The sequence below is a fragment of the Hermetia illucens genome, chromosome 1 (assembly GCF_905115235.1).
Source record: "Hermetia illucens chromosome 1, iHerIll2.2.curated.20191125, whole genome shotgun sequence".
Classification (NCBI taxonomy): Eukaryota; Metazoa; Arthropoda; class Insecta; order Diptera; family Stratiomyidae; genus Hermetia; species Hermetia illucens.
The window spans coordinates 35579853-35599413 of NC_051849.1; the positions used below are offsets into that span (position 1 = coordinate 35579853).

Below are 19561 nucleotides of genomic sequence, written 5' to 3' on the forward strand. Positions count from 1 at the left end.
TTAAAGCAATCCGACCCAAAGGAGCAAACGTCGTGTGTTCTCAATGCCATTTTTTCCTTAACCATTCCTATCCCGCACTGATGCGCTATAAAAAGGCAATCAATGTCCTACAAGCAGCTCGCCCAACTATTTTGGATCTCCGTTTGTTTGCCGAGCAATACTGGCAATTTACAATGATGAACCTTATGTCATGGATGTTAGAAACAGTGAGGGGACTCGTACACACGAGTTCACACTATTCCTCGGTGAAGCAGACACCACATTAATTATTTGAGACCACCGCACGGATCGCAATATTAGTCTTCCACAAGTCTATTACATGATTCTTTCTGCCCGCTGTTGCGTGTGATCTTGCCTCATTAGAAATCACACCTAGATTCGTATAGGTCTACTGTCTCAATCAGCTCTATGACCTAAATGACATCGTTACTATCAAGTCCTTCGGCGTAGAATAACCCCGCTTGTCCTTGAAGCCGGAGTCCCAAAACTTGGGAGCAACTTAAAGCACCGACATACTTCTTGGTTTGGTTTCCATGTAATTAGCAATGGTATCCAACCACATTGACAACAAGTCCTACTGTACGCAACATCTCCCATTATAACCTAAGAAATTGGTACTCCTATGTTGACCACCACCACCAATTAGCATCACCAACCGAATAAATCAGAATCAGAATACTTTCCCATTCCTCGACATCGTTCCCTAGTATCAGTGACCATGAAGACATTATCCTTGATATCCAATTTTTTAGTCGAGTCATGTTCATACCAACAGCACCTGATTTCAGAAACGCTACTAGGTGGTTTGTTAACTCCAGGTCCATCCAAGTTATCCTAAATTCAACTTCCTCACAGCCGTCGGGTAACGATAACACCCTTCGCCAGTATTAGGAAGCAATTCAGGAAGTATGTGATCAGCAGGTGCTAACTCCTAATTTCAACAACCCAAACTTCATCTTCTTCCTGGTTGGTAGATATCTAGTGTATAAAACCCTGTGGCGGATATTATTTAGAAATATATATTCTTCGGTGTATTTTTTCCTAAGGGACGCACTCTAGATCCTTGGAAGGAACCTCAATCTATATACATACCTATGGAAAGGCTTCGAATCAATGAAAGGCAGACCCCCTGTAGCTAAATTTTCTCAAGTTAAGTATTTTTTAAAATTGTGATATCCATTATTTATGCAGAAAAATCTTATTTGAACAAAAAAGCCAAATGTTTTTATTATTTCAAAAGGACTCAACGTGCAGTTCAAAAACTTTTATTCATCGTAATTAGATTCCGATGATTAGCGGCAGACGCAGACAAGTTTGGAGTTGCAGTAACCTCCCGAATGCCCCAACAAGAGGCAATGGGCAGCGCAGACAGTGCTGTTAACATTTGCAGCACTCAACAAGTCACAGGTAGCACGTCTGGCACGGTGATGGGCTGGGATATCTTCCACCTGTGCAGGCAAGTCTTCGACCTTCTCTGGAAGACGCAAGACAGGATCGGCGTACACAAAGAGGAAGGCGGCGACAAAAAGTGTTGCTAAAAGGAGGAAACGCATTTTGGTTTGATTTGAATAAGTTTCAATTCCTGAACTGATTTGGAATCACCAATGGTGGACCTTATATACTCTTGCTAGAGTTGATTAGGGGGGTAGCCTGTGATAAGAGGAATAATGGAGTTTAATTTTCAGTTGGAATATGTATCTTTAAAGATTATCTTATAATGCAGCAAAAAATTGACAATCACAATAGAATTTCCGGAATAAGATTGTATAGCTGGGATAATTTTATCTTCATTTTCAATAGAATTATAAATAATCCAAATTTTTTGTTACAATTTCGGCACTGGATTTTCCGTTGTTTTTAAATTCGAAGGTAATAATAGCCTTTTATCAAATTTGCACACTTTTCCTACTTCGAGCATAAGTCGGATTTCTGGCTTTTTGTGTCGAATTTGTTCTTCTGTATTCGCTGTGGAAGTTAAAGCTGAGCCAATGTTAATCAACGAACAATACCGGAACAAGGGTTCAGCCCCATGGCATCTTGATCTATGTTTTATGGCTGCCGTCTGTATTCGAGGTGGCTTCATATGGGTTTGGTGTTCGTTTTTCATCCTCTTGCTAACACCAAATGGGATTGGGGGCTGGACTTTCAACGCAGGTCTGCCTATTGTTCTGGATGATGTTCTTTTGGGCACGAAGGGGCGGATCCTGCTTAGGGGAACCGGGGATATTCCGGCAGGGCGTATCTACTGCTTGGCGCATTCAAAGCTTGCTTGAAGGCAGGCATTATCCTTCACACTGGAAGGCTTTGATGCTGATTAACAAATGGAAAACAGAAGCTGAGTTGCCCTCGATAACTACCGCATGTATGTTTGACACAGCCGTGAAAGAGCTCCAAAAGTTAATCAGGAATAGACTCACAAAAGGCATACATGTGCGCCAAAACAGTTTGGTTTTACAGCAGATATACGGTGGATCCCGTCATGGAGATCCCAAATGCGGTTCATAGAGCTGAGGTACATACCGGTCGATTTCAACGTAGTACGCTTCCTGCTTAGCAAGACACTAGATGAACAGGGGAAGATGGAGATTACATCTACGATACTCTGCTAAACCCGACATGCCGGATGAGACGCGATTGGCCGGCTATACAGATGATGCTGGGGCACTTGTTGCTGAGAAACTCACGTTGATATACTATTTTCAACTCCTTTCACTTTTCCTCGAAAAGTTGGTGTGTTTCTAGGGTTAGTCACTCGTTGGCCATCCTGGGATAGTAGATTTCAATGCATAGCTGACTATTCCATGCATAGGTCTTGATCCTCTTCCTAAAGTATAACTTATCCACCGCATCCTCCGTAATCTAATCAGCACGTCTACCGGTACGAGGCTCATATGACCAAGTAGTCTTCCGTCGGGATTGTGTTAGGTTCTTCAACGACACGGTACAGTCATGCGTTACCTTACTTTGGGGGCGGGGGACTTCACCAGATGTTATAGAGTTTAGAACTGATATGAAGTGTTCCTTCCACCGCCTGGGTTACTCATTATTGTGAATGAAGAACCGACCGTTAACGTCCATGAGAGTTATTTCGTGCGGTGAGTAAATGATGCGACAATCCACCAACTATTAACTGCTCCCCTCTCGCCTGCAAAATTATCATATTCTCGAATCCTTGATGACAAAAAGGCATGAAGAGTGTAAATGTACAACTTGATAATAGACCGAAATGAGTAACAATAATCTACGCTACCCTGGCACATATGCAGTAAAATGAATCGTCGAAGCCTCCAGCTATTTTTTTAAGAGGTGGAAGTCACTCAAAAATTAACCTCAGGGTTCAAGATCCCTGAGAGTATAGGATTTTTACCCACTAAAACCACCTCTCGGCAAGCTTTTTATTGGGAGAAGTGGTCAATTACATTGGCTTCGCTTATTAGGCATCCTTTGTGTTAGCAAGTCATTTGGCTTTATTCTTTTCAGTTGTCTTATAATACCTATATAAGGGATATTGGTGAATTTTCGGACTTCGTTATTCGCATGTAATCGTAGTTGGTGGCTATGCTTAATTGCTTGGTTTTTGATGACTTCACTAACTAACGAAGGAGCGTCTACTATGCTTCTAAGCACTTTACTTTGGAACGTTTGTATGACCTCATTCAAATCTGATTTTTTGGCATAGCCCCAGAGCTGGATGCCGTACGTCCATATGAGTCTTAGGACCAGCTTAGAAATTAGTAGCTTGGTGTCGACGATCAGCTGGGAGTTCCTACCCAACAGTCAGTATAACTAACTGTCTGTATCTGGCATTTAGCTCGGATGTGTATTTTGCAGCTAAACTTAGCATTGAGTGTCATACATAAACATTTGACCTCACTCGCCTGTGGCACATCTTGTCCGTTTATGTTGATTTTAGCTGGATTCTCTTTGCTGTTTGTGAAGTTAATATACCTTAATTTGCTTTCGTTTCATTTTATTTACTATTTCTTGGTCCACTATACAATGTTTTACAATAGCTGCGTGTAGCTTTATTTTTGCATCTTTCGTAGTTTTACCAGTGGTAAGGATAGCGATGTGTAATGAACCTAGGAGAAATAGGAGGATCAGACGATCATCCCGAGTGGCCGAGGACGACCTAGAGGGAAGAGTCCCAGAAACCTAAAAAGTTGGCGAAATTGACCGTGAAGATCCACCCGCAAAGATTAAAGCTCCATCAAAGTGCTCGGTTGACAAGCTCGGGAATGTGTGAGATGGCCTAACGGCTTGATGAGAAAAAAGAAACCAGAAAGTTCGCTAAACCTGGAAAATAAAAGGCCCGACTGCACGCGGGCAGCCGTCAATCTCCGGACCCGGTGCTGCGATCGGGAGGGAAAATCCACGACGGATCACAGTCCCGATCATTATTTATTCTGTCTCAGATAGTTATTGAGGCGCGACCTCTGAGGTTCCATCTCATCCCATCCAAACTTCTTAGCTCAAAAGAAGGAAGAAAAAAAAAATATGTACGGAAATACTACTCAATTTAATATAAAAAAAAATATACCGAAAGTCTTTTGGTTTCTCTTTTCTTAATTTTGCTTTCCAGGAGTCCTACCAGCGACGCAAATGCGAAGAGGAAAATGTCTCCCACACACTCAGAGCAGAAATTTTTAGAGGCCACAAATGCGATCTTCTATTAATGTCGGACAATCAATGGGGAACGTCTTCCGCAGCTCGAAACTGAAACTTCAGCGCAAAATCAATACATGATCGTTCCAGCGAGAAACGGAGGAGGTTCACGTTCATCACAAACCAAGCTGCTCTTAGGCACCCGTTTTGCCGTTTGTGAAGTATCATCCTGCCATCTCTTGCGCATGCACAAATTTCCCAAAACTTAACGTCGTTATAGCATCCAAAACTTTGCACCGCTGTCTCAGCAAAACAATTCTCTGACCTTCCGACTACGCTTTCACGTCAATTATTCCTTTTTCCGCTTTTTAAGGTTTTGTGTGAAACAAAACCTTATTAGAATCGATTCGATGTCTGTCTGTCCGTCTGTCTGTCCGTCTGTCTGTCTGTCTGTCTGTCCGTCTGTCTGTCTGTCTCTCTGTCTGTCTGTCTGTCACACCCGATTTATTCGGAAACGGCTGGACCGATTGTCACGAAAGTTGGTAAGAGTATGTGATCTGCCGTTCCCTTTACATGCAGCAACTGGCGCCATTTTGTGTTAAGTTTAAGGGGGGCTCCCCATACAGGTGAAAGGAGGCTGCAAATTTTTTTTTCACAGAATGTAGCCATGTGGGGTATCAAATGAAAGGTCTCAATTAATACTTTTCGAAACTGGTTCAATATTTGATATTGAGTGAAAAATAGGGGAGTCAGGGCTCAAAATGTGACCCCCAAAAAGTGTAACAGGTCTCGTTCTCAGAACCTATCCAACCGAAAAATCCGAAAAAAAATCACGGTAGTGCATCTGTGTGAAATCTAGGCCTCAAAATATATCCGGTTCCGATATCTGCACAAATAAAGTTAATAATAGTATATTTCCATATTTCAGAAATTTACCCGGCACCCCCCTTATGTTCATCGCAGAAGTACAAAATTTAGCATAGGTATAATGAAGAACATGGTGCACAATTTGGTCAAGTTTGAAGAAAATCCGACTATTATTAACAAAGTTATAGGGGGTGAAACTTTACAATTTTTTGTGAATTTCATGCACTCTACAACCTGCATGATGTCATCATCACATGTCAATTCGTCAATACCACAACGAAATGAGTTCTTATGGATGGGGGCGGAAAGAATTATTTTGTTTTAGTGTTTAGTCATTTGTATATGAATATCAATTACTCCAACCAGACATGTGTGTATGTAGGTTTATAGTATATGCGTGCTAATGAACTTTGCGGGAGGTGCCTAATTCAGATAGATATAAGAAGTAAATCGGAAAGATGGGTACGATCAATTGATATACGTGCATATATGTGTACAGTATTCGGAAATAGGCAGTTTGTTTGTTTAGGGTGAGCGTAATATCTACGGCTGTAATATGGACGTATGTCTCGTAGTTTGGAAAAATATGAAGGAGTATGTTGGATTTGTAGCTATATACGGATAGAAAAATGTGCCTTGAAATTTTTTAGATAAGATGAACACAAAACCTTTATACCCGAAGCGCGAGCTTCCGGTATTCCGACTTGTTTTCTGATTCACAGAGTTATCCGATTCTCGTCTTATATAAATTACCTTCCTCCTTGGAAAATCATTCCCCTCTATTAAGACCAATTCGTCTGAATGCATTTAATAATGTGCAATCTGTGGCGAACATTAGGGTAATTGCACATTATGGAATGCATTATTTGAGCAAGTTCCATACAGACAAAAGATGGGAATAAATTTTTTTTCATCAAATCATGTGGGGTATCAAATTAGAGGTCTCGGTTAGTCTTTGCGAAGCCGGTCTTAGTTTTAACATTTGTTTAAAAGGCGGATAGTTCGTGGGGTTGAAAGTGATCATTTTTTTAACGAGTTCATTCTCAGAAACTACCTAACCGAAAAATCTGAAAAAATCAGGGACCTGCCACTACATGGTGCCTAGGCTCCGAAATACCCTCCATACCGATAATTGTTCAAATAAAGCTAGTAATAGTACATTACTATCAGCTTTTATGTACACACAAAACCTTATTAAAATCGGTTTACCGTCTGTCTGCCTGTCTGTCTGTCCGTCACACGCATTTTTCTCGGAGATGGCTATAGCCATTAACGCCAAATTTAGTGGAAAGATGGAAACTGTGAACGCACGTGCATACAGAAAGTTACATCCTTCTACGTCGAATTTGAGGGGGTTCCCCATACATGCAAAAGGGGGGTGTACATTTTTTTTCACCAAATATAGTCATGTGGGGTATCAAATGAAAGGTCTCAGTTAGTACTTTCCGAAGCTGATCTTAGTTTTGACATTTGTTGCAAAAGTGGGAAGTGCGGGGGGTTAAAAGTGATCATTTCTTTAACGGACCCATTCTCAAAAACTAGTGAACCGAAAAATCTGAAAAAAATCAGGAGGTTGCTACTACATGGTGCCTTGACTCCGAAATACATTCCATACCAATACCTGTTCAAATAAAGTTAATAATAGTATATTACTATAATTGACTGCGAAACCCCCTTTAAGTTCATCCTAGATTCACGAAATTTTGCAGCAATATAGGCCAAGCTTGGTGGAAATCGCACTATTACCACCACAGTTATAATAGGTCAAAGTTGCCGTTTCTGTGCAAATTTAAGACTTTGAATGTAAATATCACTTGAATGTGGATATTCTCACATAATATATGACGAAGTAGCGATATAGGCTACAGTATACCAAGTTTGGTGGAAATCACACTATTGCTAACAAAGTTATAGTAGGACAAAACTGTACCTTCTGTGCTTCTGTGCACATTTAAGACTTTGAATGTCAATATCACTTGACTACTATTTTCACATAATATATGCATATATTACCTACTACACACTAATGGGTCAAATTCACACTCAAATCTCTTTATAAAAGAAATATACAAAACCTTTCATACCTGAAGCGTCCAGCTTCCCGTTTCCCGACTTGTTTCTATTTTGTCAATATCAGCATAAGCCGGCAGTTGGCTGGACATGTAGAGGATGGTCATTTACATCGGTATCCGGATCACTTTTTGCAAGGCCAGGTTAGAAAGGTTAAATGTCACGGGAATGGTCCTGTTGCAAAAGCAACATCTAGCCTCACATATTGCTCAAGGACAGCCAAATCAGTCCTATAAATTTGGCCGGGATACCGAATTCTCTCATGGCGGCGGAGAATTTTACCCTTGCTAAGTTATCATAGGCGGCTTTGAAATCAATGAAAGGATGGTGGAACTGATAATTATGTTCCAACAGTTTTATCGGCAAAATAAAAATCTGGTCTACTGTTGATTTCCCTAAAGTGAAGCCTATTTGGTATGGGCCGATGGTGTTCTGGGTGTATGGCATTGTACGGTATTGATCTCTTCCAATTTCTTAAAGGTTGCTAACGTAAGCAAACAAACTATTGGATGAAATTGCTTCAAACGTGCACAATAATGGAAATAATTAGTCTTGTTTTTCGCTGGTGTTTATTTTAGAATGCATATCTCGGGAACAACTTATTCCCTTCTTCGTCGTGCAGCATTGTAAGAATACATTCAGTTGATGCATAGTAAGCATATGGCTGACAGATGTCAAAAATAGCTTGTGGCTCCATCTTTTTCACCAAAATGAACCGAATAAAATAGTCACTGCTCCAAAGATCATTTCGTCATTTTCCCCCTTCTCTTATATGTTAATAAATTCAAGCTTCCAACGCTTAACTTCAACATTTCCTTTCCACGAGAATAAGTTGGAAAGCTGTCAGCTTGACACATAGATGGCGTTCCAATCAGCGCTTCCTTCCTGTGGGCACATGGCCTATATGATAAGATTCAACTTAATTAGTTTGTTTTCCGTTAAACTGAATAAATTAAATATCATGCAGCTCTAATATTCTTCCTTTTGGGCGGGGAAAGTTTTGGGGATTTAACGTGAGTCCCTGCCGTGGAGGCATAATTCTGCGCTACTCTTCGGACATGGATTGATTTGGAGACCACAATCAGAGCCCGCCGTGACTAACACCGTAGTTTACACTGTGTACAGGCTCAGTATTCATACCAGCGGATGCGAGCCCAAACTAACATCTCTGTCGCAACCAAATGATACAGCGTCATGTTGTAAAGCGCAACTCCATGTTTGTGCCTACAAGGAGCCCGCGGTACGGATTTAACCACCATGAAATTCGCATAAGGGGATTAAACGCAAATTACCGGGCCGAGAACACACACATCAAGAATTCTCCTGTGGCATGTGCTTTCAAAAGGCCATCCCGTTTCCCATGGTAGCAGATTAAGAGCCACTTCAGATGAGACTCTGGTAGATCGCCTTACTTGAGTATGTGGGGATGACTCTGTGGGATCGGAAGAAAGGATGCTGAAATCTTGCACAAAGAATTAGGAATGCGAAAACTTTGTGCAAGATTAGTGCCTCATTTACTGGCTGATCGATAGTAAATGCGCGGCTTTTGGCGAAACAAACCAATAATCGAAGAAAGCTGCTGGTTCGGCGTCGAAGAGATCGGAGTCAATCGCATTTGCCAGAAAGGTTATGATATTCTGAGACGCGACAGGGATTCTGTTCATTGATTATCGTGAAAAAGGCGGTGTAATTACAGGCGTAGATCACTCCAGCCTTCTTGACCGGCTGGACGCCAGAATTTGCGCAGCGAGACCTGTCTTGAACTAGAATAAGTCATCTTCCAGCAGCACAACGCACCTGTATTGATGATGGAGAAACTGCAAGATTTGGGGTACGATAAGTTTGGCCATCTTCCCTAATTTCCTAACTTCCTTGCACTTCCAATAAAGCCGTAGAAAGAAAAGAAAATCCAGGTCCGGGATGAAAATTGTGGGTTCCCTGTTATTCCTTTTTTTCATTCAACTTTCTATGGCGGGCACCTAAGAAAACATCGGTTGCGGAGGAAATTCTTTCAATGTCACGTTGAGAATTTTTCGCCTTACCCTTATAGGAGAATTGGGGACTTCCCATTGCTAGAAATAAAAATAATCATTCAAGGAAGAGGACCAAACGTTCAATTTCAAAAATTTTTATTCAGGAAATTCATTACAATTAGATTCAGGTGATTATCGGCAGACACAGACAAGTTTGGAATTGCAATAACCTCCCTTGTGTCCCTTCAAGAGGCAATGAGCAGCGCAGGCGGTACTTTTAACTTTTGTAGCACTCAACAGGTCACAGGTGGCACGCCTGGCACGATGATGTACTGGGATGTCTCCTAAATCCTCTCCATTCTCGGGAAGACGCAGGATGGGATCCGCGTACACGAAGAAGAAAACGGCGGCAAGAAGGGCAGTGAAGAGAAGGAAACGCATTTTGAATAAGTTTCAATTCCTGAACTGATGTGGGGTAAAGAGCAGTTTACCTTTTATACCCTCTTGTTAGAGATGATAAGACTAATACCCTGTGATAAGGAGAATGACTTTAATTTTCACCCAGCGTTTTTCTATCTTCAGAGATTATCTTATAATGAAGAGTTTGTATTCATAGGTGTCAATTATGTTAATTAGTATTACCAATCAGATATCAATACCCAGAATATAATTTTCTGCCTATTGTATTGCTTGGAATATTTTTTGATTATCATAAGTTTTTTATTGCAGTTTCATTATCACATAATGTCTTGTTGTTTCTAAGCTGGAAACTTATAATTGCACTTGTTTAAATTTTATATTTGTAACATGAGTTGGACTTTGGGCTTTCGAACAAAGCCCTGAAGTTGGTTACTAATATCAAGTCCGCATAGTTCATAAGTATATTTGAATCGTGCATGGCGGAAAGAGTATTTCCCGCCTAGTAGAAAAGGCAGAGGTTGATTCTGCTACTGAAGCCCAAAAACCACCTGGCGCACCCTCTTCATATCGCCATATCTATCTTTTAGACGCTATAGGAAAGATGTTAGAGAGGGTGATCTACAATAGGCTGCTTCCCTTCGTCGAGCTAGCGGGTGGTCTATCGGAGCGGCAGTATGGGTTTCTCAGAGCACGGTTCACTGTCGATGCAGTAACAACGGTAGTTGCCCTAGTTCGGAAGGCATTGGCGCTAGTAAGTTCAGCGGAGTGATGACGCTGAAGGTCAGGAATGCCTGTAACTCAGCCGAAGGAATATGTTATGACAGCAGATGTTCCCCAAGGCTCCGTGCTGGGGCCCCTGCTGTAGAACATAGTGTATAACGAAGTGCTCGGCCTTCGCTTGCCAAATGAAGGAACGTTGATTGGTTTTGCACACGACCTGGCGGTGGTAGTAGTTGCCAAACGCCCCCAGGACGTGAACCAGGGAATGGTAAGTTGGACATACCACCCAATCGCGCTGAAGGTGTGCGGTGCATTTAGGACAGTATAGGGTGCGGCAGAGGCTGCCATCGCGGGGTTGATTCTTTTGGATCCTCTAGCGAATGAGAGACACTGTCTTCATCAGAGAATGAAGGTGAATCCGGTCAAAGTAACAGCGGTCTTCCGGAAAGCCACTAGGTAGGAGCTATACAGGAAGCGGTAGCAATGGTGGGATAATTCCGAGAGAGATTGAGAGATGGGTCTAGCGGAAGCATGGAGAGTTGAATTACAACCTAACGCAGTTCCGCACGGGATGGATACAGGAAGTACTTACATCGCTTCGGACTGGATGAATCCGCTGACTGTCCCGAATGGGTCACCACGCGACGGATGCGCGACTTAGTTGTACTGGTGTAAACCGGAGCCCTCCTCGCGGAGATAATACTTTTCGGTGGTCCTGTGGGGATATGGGCAGAGAAGTGGGGTTGGTTTTATTGGGTGAGAATCCCAAACTCTGCTACAACTTGACGCAGCAGCGTTTTTTAAAGATTTCCACAACCACCAATAAAAAAATTGAGCTGCTCTCGTTGTAGTGTTCTGAATAAACAAATCCAAGGGCTGCAAATTGAGTAATGCATTCAGAGCTACGTCAGATGTCGTGCTCATGGCACCGGTGACACCCAGACACAGAGTTCTTTACAGTCCCCATGTAGAGGCTAAGTTTCGACTACACAACCCATAAGCTGTGAGAGCTTGTTTCATCTTTACCTCAACTTGTTTGATCCAAAGAAGCTTCTTGTCTAGAATAACTCCCAGATATTTCACTTCTTCGGCAAGTTGAAAGGTTGTACCCTTCATTACTGACCACTCAGTTTTTTCTTTTTTTTTTAAATAATACCATTGTGGTTTTATTTGATTTACTGAAAGTCCATGCCTGAGGCACTAACTGTCAACTAAATGAACGGTGCATTGTGTAATTTTACCGACCATTCCGAGATCTCGGTCTTGAATGAAGTGCTCTAACACACTTCAAGGCACTGATCCAATATGGATTGTTGCGCCAACAATTATTTCCGAGTTATCACAATCTCGGCAGATGCCGGATTTTACCTAATACTAGCACTAAGTGCCAAGCATTTAGGCTCGGACGATTCTACCTACTTAAAAACTAAAGGGACGCTGGTGGTGGTGGCCGGTGGTAGGTCAGTGGGAGAATCCGTCGAGTACTCCCCGCAACATCGAGCACGTATGCAGAATGGTGTACTTCTGCATGGTTTGAACCAGAGTGTGCGAAAGTCCCAGGACATCAAGGGAAGCCGTGAGGGATTTAGGTACAATACCTGTAGCTGACAATATTATGGGAACTACAACCACCCGCTCGAGACGCCAAATTTCTTAGATTTCCCGAGCCAATGGCTCATAGTTCACCTTCTTCTCCACGTATTTCCGTTCAATGTTGCTATTATGGGGGATAGTAACATCAATAATATACGCGGAGCGACCCGTCTTGTCAACTAACAGTACGTCAGGGTTGTTGTGTGCGGTATGGCGATCAGTCAGAACTTGCCGGTCCCAATACATGCTGTAAGCAGAACTATCAAGTACTGCTTGCGGCTCATATCGGTAAACCGGACATGTTCCCGTGATCAGCACATGCTTATATGCAAGGTTTTGATGGATAACCTTACATTACATTACATTACAGCATTATGCCTGGTGATGTATTGCACCGGTGCCATAACAGTACAGCCAGAAATGAGATGGTCCAACGTCTCTAACGCCGAACCACACATTCTGCACTGGTCGGTCTCCACCCGTTCTTTCATGATGAGCTTTTTATAAGCTCGGGTGGCGACCACGCCATCCTGAATGGCACACATGAACCCCTCCGTCTCAGCAAAGAGCTCCCCAGCACACAGCCATCTGTTCGACAAATGCAAATCGACAAATGGCTGCCAAAGACAATTCACGTGTTTACCGTGCATTGCCTTCGACTTCCATTCATCGATCCGCTCTTGGTCCGACTTCACCCCACTCAGAGGATTGAAAGATCGATCCTTCAAGTTAAGTGGAGGCAGTCCACAGTCTGCCTTACAGACAGCCGCATGCAAAGGACTCGCCTGCTCTTTACTGTAAAAATAAGCGCGCAGCGAGTCGACTTGGCGATGATGTTGTGCCGCCACGTCAACCACGCCCCTACCTCCGATGTCACGAGGCAGGTTCATCCGCTCCACGGCAGACTTGGGTGATGCATTCGGAATTTGGACATAGTTGTCCGTATCCGCCGCTGGACGTTTTCCAGGTCGGTCTTCATCCACGGCAATATTCCGAATGCATAAGCCAGTGAAGGGATAGCGAATACATTCAACGCGCTTATTTTATTCTTCCCCGAGAGATGCGATTTCAGCACCAGCTTTACACGTCGCAGGAATTCGGACAGCAGAGCATCCCTCAGATCACCAACTCGAGCATGGGTTCCTTGCAGAATTCATAGGTACTTGTAGAAGTCTGTCTCGGTCATAGCTTCGATGTGGAGGTCACCAATGCTATGTCCGGCATGCGGCTCATGATGGCTTGGATTCGACATTTGTCTAATCCAAACTCCATCCGAATATCACGGCTGAACATGTCTATTATTCGCAACAGACTTCTAAGATGGTTGTCAGTACCAGCATACAGCTTGATGTCATCTAGGTACATCAAGTGTGTCAGTTCGCACTTAGCACGTAGACCATACTTTATTGCAAAACATCATACTCTAGCATCATTCAGTAGCCATGAAAGGGGGTTCAGTACCATACAAAACCAGAGGGGACTCAACGAATCCCCCTGGAAGATGCCCCTTTATTAGTTTCGGATCAATGCGATACAGATGTAGGATATCGATTAGCCAGGTATGCGGAACGCTGTCGAAAGCCTTGGCATAATCGATATAGCAACTGAAGAGGTTTCTTTGGCCTCTTGCTCTTTGCAACCCCTTGACCCAACTCGGCAGCCCTTCTGCTCCTCGGACAGAATGTTGTTGGTATCGAGGTGCGCATTGATCCTTCCACTAATAATGGACGTGATGAATTTGTGGAAATTCCTCCGGCCGACTCATGACCTCATTTATACTACATGCCAACCGACTGTGTACGCTGGTAAATTTCTTATACCAGAAATTCTGCACCCGATCTAGGCCTGGGCTCCTCCAGTTCTTCGAGCTGTTTATGGCTCGTCGAACTTCCTCTTCGGTAACATCCGCAAAATTCATGCCAGGTGTATTGGCATGGCGGGTGCCTTCGGCGGTGATCCACTCAGCATGCTCAACATGCTGGGCAGGTAACCCCCAAAGTCCACCCCAATACTCTTTCGCTTCCGTCACCGAGAACTGTATTGTCTGGGCGCTCTGTTGGGATTCGTTGAGAGATCTGAAAAAGCTCCGCTGGTTCCTCGCGTATGTTGCATTCTGGACACGTCTGGAATAACTTTCGCCATACCGTCGTAACCGACTGCATATGACAGAAAGTTTCTGTTTTAGTGTGTCCAGAATTTCAACAACGGGTGTCTCACAGGGGATGGCATAGTTCCGGTAAACCCTCTGCACTTTGTTTCTCACCCGTCGGCTGGCATTGCCAGTGCTGATCTGAATCAGTCTAGCAATGTCCTGACTTAGTGAGTCCCGCCGATGTTCCAAACGAATTTTCCATGGTGGATCTCTTTTGTCACTCAAACCAATAACACGAAAGCGAATCTTCTGACCGTGCAATCTGATAGCCGCAACTGCACCACAATACACAAGTGATTGTAGTTGCAGCAGCGACATATCAGCACACAGTCGAGATGCAATCTCATCATTGATTTGAGATAGAATTCCCGGAGTTGCTGGAGATGCATAGAGCCTGGGAATGCCTGGTCTATGCAAAGGATCCATATCCGAGAATTCTATACACGCTCTTTGGAATTCGTCCCGAACCTCAGCGGAAACCTCAGCTGGACGGTGGAGAAGAGTGCTTCGGCGAGTACTGAAACTGTTACCTGCAGTGCGGCGTGGTGTTGTTGATGCCGCCGCCTCTGCCCCCATCGACTCTCGGTCACCAGTTTCCCCGATGACCTCAAGTCGAACACGTTCCCTGATGGTAGCCGGGAAACAGCTGCAGCAGGCTGAGCTGCGCTCCTAGTCGTCGTGGCGCCTAGACGTCGAACCGCCCCACGACTAGCGGTTTCGACGCCATGCTGTCCATTACGAGAGCTCGACCCAGTCACCAAGTCAGACAACTCCCGCCGGTTATCCGTACCGGACCTTAAATTTCTCCTTCTTCTCATTTTTGGTGGTGCATTTTATCCCTAGCTGCCAGGTGTTGAGATATTATTGCAAAACCATGCCCTCTAGCATCATTCAGTAGCCATGAAAGGGGGTTCAGTACCATACAAAACCAAAGAGGACTCAATGAATCCCCCTGGAAGATGCTCCTCCGTATAAGGATGGGCTCTGAGGTATTAGCACCCTCAGATGTACGCACCGATAAGGTGGTATGCCACCTTTCCATGACTGTCGCCAACAATTTTTATTATTATTATTATTATTCCGAGATCTCGATCAACAACTAGCACAACCACGTTATCAGCATAAGTTTGAACGTGCATGGGCAGATTTTGCAATTCGCATAGTAGTATGTCGATCAACATACTCCACAGAAGTGGCTATAGCACACCTCCTTGAAGGAAGCTTTTTGTCGCTTCTATTGTTAGCTAGCGATTAACACTGACTTCAGCACACAGCAACCACTACGTTAGCATAGCATAGATCCGATTAAAGTTTCATCAATGCTATGCTCTCTGGTGGCAACACAGAGCTTTTGGAAAGGCGCACCGTCAAACCAAATAGTGGAGAGCTGACTCACAGGAGTTTCCACGTTGGTAAACATATTGGTTTTCATTTATGGGATGCGACCTTGGCGCCTTCTCGCGAATGTGATGCTCAACCACTCTGTCTAGACATTTCAGCGAAAATGATGCTAAGCTGATTTATCTGACGTTCATCTTTCCCTGGCTTAGGTGTGAAGACAACATTGACCTTCTGCTAAGAGGAAGGCACGTAGCTCAAGCAAGACACCCCCGAAAAATATTTCTTAGAAGCTGCTCTAACTGTTTAATATCCTCTTTTAGCATCGCTAGATAGAAGCCAACATTTCAGGTGCTTTAAAGTTTTCAAATGATAGTACAACAGCTCACGCTTTTTCATTGGTAACAACCACTCTCGCAGTGCCCAGATACCGGTTACAACACCTTCGTGTTGAAAGTTTTGCAGAAATCGTCACTTCTGTGATCTGTTCTCTCAGGTGGTGTACTTCCAAGAGAGTCTGCATAGACTCAACTCTGGAGTTCGTGAAAGCACCATTCGGTTTTCTGAGAGAGACCAACTTGGCTGACTCATCCTTATTAAGAACTCTGCACAGCCTGGAAGTCCCTCTTTCACCTTTCAGTTCCTCACAGTACGCTTCAAAAGAGTCCCGTTTCGATCGTTTTACGAGCCTCTGATATTCAGTCCCGAAAGTTTAACCAGTCTTCATCTATATTGTTTTTTCAAGCACGATTTAGAAGTCGTGTGGTTGATTTCCTGAGTTCTTTGTTCAATCATGGAACCGTTTTGCCGTTTCTTCAAAGCACCCTAAAAGTCAGCGTTTCCAATTGGTCTTCAATCGCTAAAGAAGTCCTTAGTCGGCTGGGGAGCCGAATCACATCCAATTAAATGTTAAAGGCCGCTTGATTCTGCAAACGTTACCAGATCCCTTAGTTTTTGCCTCGGCGGACGCCAGAAAGGATCATAGGGTAAGTAAGCAGATGCAACTATGACGTTTCTCTTCTTACCATTAACCTGGTATAGTAAGTTGACCGCAAGAATGTCCTGGGAACAGAATTGTCTCAGCACAGTTTCCCCAAACGATTTGGACATCAGTATGCAGGCCCTCGGTCTCGAAGATCTCCCATCAAAGAAGATCCTAATCCTCCCTAGTTTACTGATCCAATATTACCGATTTTGTCAAAACGAACCCATGGCTCTTGAACCAGAAATGTACAAAAATAGCAACGCCCATGTCGTCATTCCAAAGAAACTTCGCCTCCTTTTGCAGTGCTTTCCGTTGACGTCGGAGCTCTCCAGGTTCACAGTGTCCGGGCTGCAAGTGTCTGTTTCCACATGCCGGAATTAGACCAGTTGGGTGCACATCATCAGCTTCCCTTTCTTCCGATTTTCCTGGTAGAGACAGAGGAGAAAGTTCTGACAGGCAAGCCTGTAGTCCCTTCTCCTTCGTGGTTGACGTTTCCTTTCGTTCAGTCTTTCTGTGCCGTTTTTTGGAAGATTGAGTCAACAGTGTCACTGACAGACAGACCGCGTAGTCAGGTCTCCAGTTCCTCCCATTATGGGAGTTGCTGTACTATCCTTCCTGCCTGATCTCGCCGGGGTGGGGGTGAGGGAACACAAACCTATTGAGGCCTCCAAACTCCATGTCTCGTCCACGATCTGATTTCTCAAAGTCGCCGGTGGATTCGAAGTCTGTGATTTCTTACCACTTGGAGAGTTACAATCCTTTGTTTCTATCTTCATGAAGCATCGATATGTTAGCCTTATGCTTTTTGTGCGTGTAGGTCTAAGCACGTTTATTTGCTTGTCCCCACCTCCCGCTGAAGGTTCCGCTTCCTTACGTATAATTACTGCAGATAGTATATTTAGGAATTCTACAAACAATTTAACCCAAAACAAAAATTACTTCCTCTGTTTTACGCTTAAGGATTGGTTAATAAACGCACTCCATTCATTACGATGTTTGCCATTTTGTTTTTTGCCGATTGTCCAATTACTCCACTGAGAAAGGGTTAGTAAACGTGAACCTTGAAATATATGCGTAACCTAATGTGAATATTAAAGATAAATTTTCTCCGCAAATATTTCTTCTTCAAACTAGGACGACGGTATTTGGAAAGGACAAATACCAACCAATATGACATCAGACTCATTCCAATTGATAGAGGGTGAACTCATATTGGTCATGCGCGTAGTCACGAATAGTCACGTGAGAATATTTTGAAATACTTTTCTATTTATGAATCATCTGTTAGGAAATTTCTAGATTGCTATCAGAGCTGTGTGTATTTTCTAGGTGTCCTTTTGTCCTCATTTCGTAGAAAATTGTAGTCGTGTCCAGAATTAGTGCCTGCCATAATGTTGTTCGATATAATCATTTGATATTATCTGACTACAACAGTTAGATAAGAAGAAAGTAGAAAAGTATATATAAATATGTGCAACCGTTCTCTCGAAATACTTTTACGGAAGTGCATCCTACTTTCACTAGCAGTAACGAGTCAACATTTTGTGAACCGGATCTGGCTGCAGGTACGGAATGTCAAAACAAATCAATCCAGTGAACTTCTTCGTTCTAGTTAACTACCTTAGTGTCAAACAATCTTTAGTGAATCAAATATTTTCATTGGAGAAAAATACCTTCTTTAATATTGTAGATATGTGACATCGTAAATAACATAGTCCTGCGTTGAATTCAAGGAAGGATAAGTTTTTCGCCACGGAATATAGTGGTGTGGAACATCAAATGAAAGTTCTCGATTAGAACCCTACGGAGCTTTTACTTTTGCCAACAGGTTCTCAGAAACCACCAACCCGAAATACATGAAGAAAATAGTGATCATGACTGAAAATACTTTCTACCTCGAAATCTGCTCAAATAAAGTTAGCAATAGTACCGTTAATAATAATAAATTATCATATTTTGCAACGTTTGCGCAAAACCGTCGAGAAGTTCTTTCTCCAATAAGACAATGTAAGTTACGATATAGAGCACGATACTGGAAAGTCTGGTAAAAATCCTACTATTATTAACAAAGTTATTATAGGTCAAAGTTACATCCTTGACGTGGAGGTACTGCACGTTAGAACAAAATGTCAGTATCTTACTGAGGTGAGTAGTGGGACATAGTCAATAGGGGCTAGATTTGGATGGAGCCACCTTCTACTAAGGTGTTACAATCTGATATCGTCTACATTCTTCTCGGTGATCGCGCCCTCCAATTTCGGAAACCGAGAAGCGTGTAACTTCCTTTGTCCACTGGGTCTTCCTATTTGTTTGGGGGTTTTCCTGGTGGTCGTTTCCCTTCCATCTCTCCTTTGAGTAGGGGTCTGGCCTGTCGTCCATACGCTCAACGTGTTTGGTGGACACGCCGACACCTACGGAGCGATTAGCTTGGTCTTTCAAGCAGGCAGTGGGGAGTAGATATATACTTTTTTTTTATCAAAATATTCAGGGCTTTACTAAGATTGCCATATAAACCTGATGCTTTATTAGGAGCAGAATTCTACTGCAGTTATCATAGACCTATCCAACTAAGGATTCATCCTGTCTCAGAGCAACACTACAACCGTTGAAGAAACAGCATACTAACCATTTTCGGTAATTATACTTTACTGTCTGTCTGTCCATCTGTTAGTACTTTCCGAAGCTGGTCTTAGTTTTGACATTTGTTCAGAAGATGGGGAGGACGGGAGGGTAGAAAGTGATCATTTCTTTCGCGGACCGATTCTCAGAAATCGCCTAACCGAAAAAACCGAAAAAGTAAGCTATAACATAGAGCATGATCCTACTAAGTGGTGGAAA

At 43.1% G+C, this 19561-nt stretch overlaps 2 protein-coding genes across 2 annotated transcripts in view; one reads left to right on the top strand and one right to left on the bottom strand.

Moving 5' to 3' along the window:
* LOC119647084 (protein stand still) overlaps positions 1-19561 on the bottom strand; it is a 94512-nt gene that overhangs the window by 35661 nt on the left and 39290 nt on the right. The window lies entirely within an intron of this gene.
* LOC119647993 (facilitated trehalose transporter Tret1) overlaps positions 18073-19561 on the top strand; it is a 108105-nt gene continuing 106616 nt past the window's right edge. The window contains exon 1 of the mRNA XM_038049399.1: positions 18073-18288. The gene's annotated coding sequence lies outside the window, so the exon portion shown is untranslated. The remainder of the gene's footprint in view (positions 18289-19561) is intronic.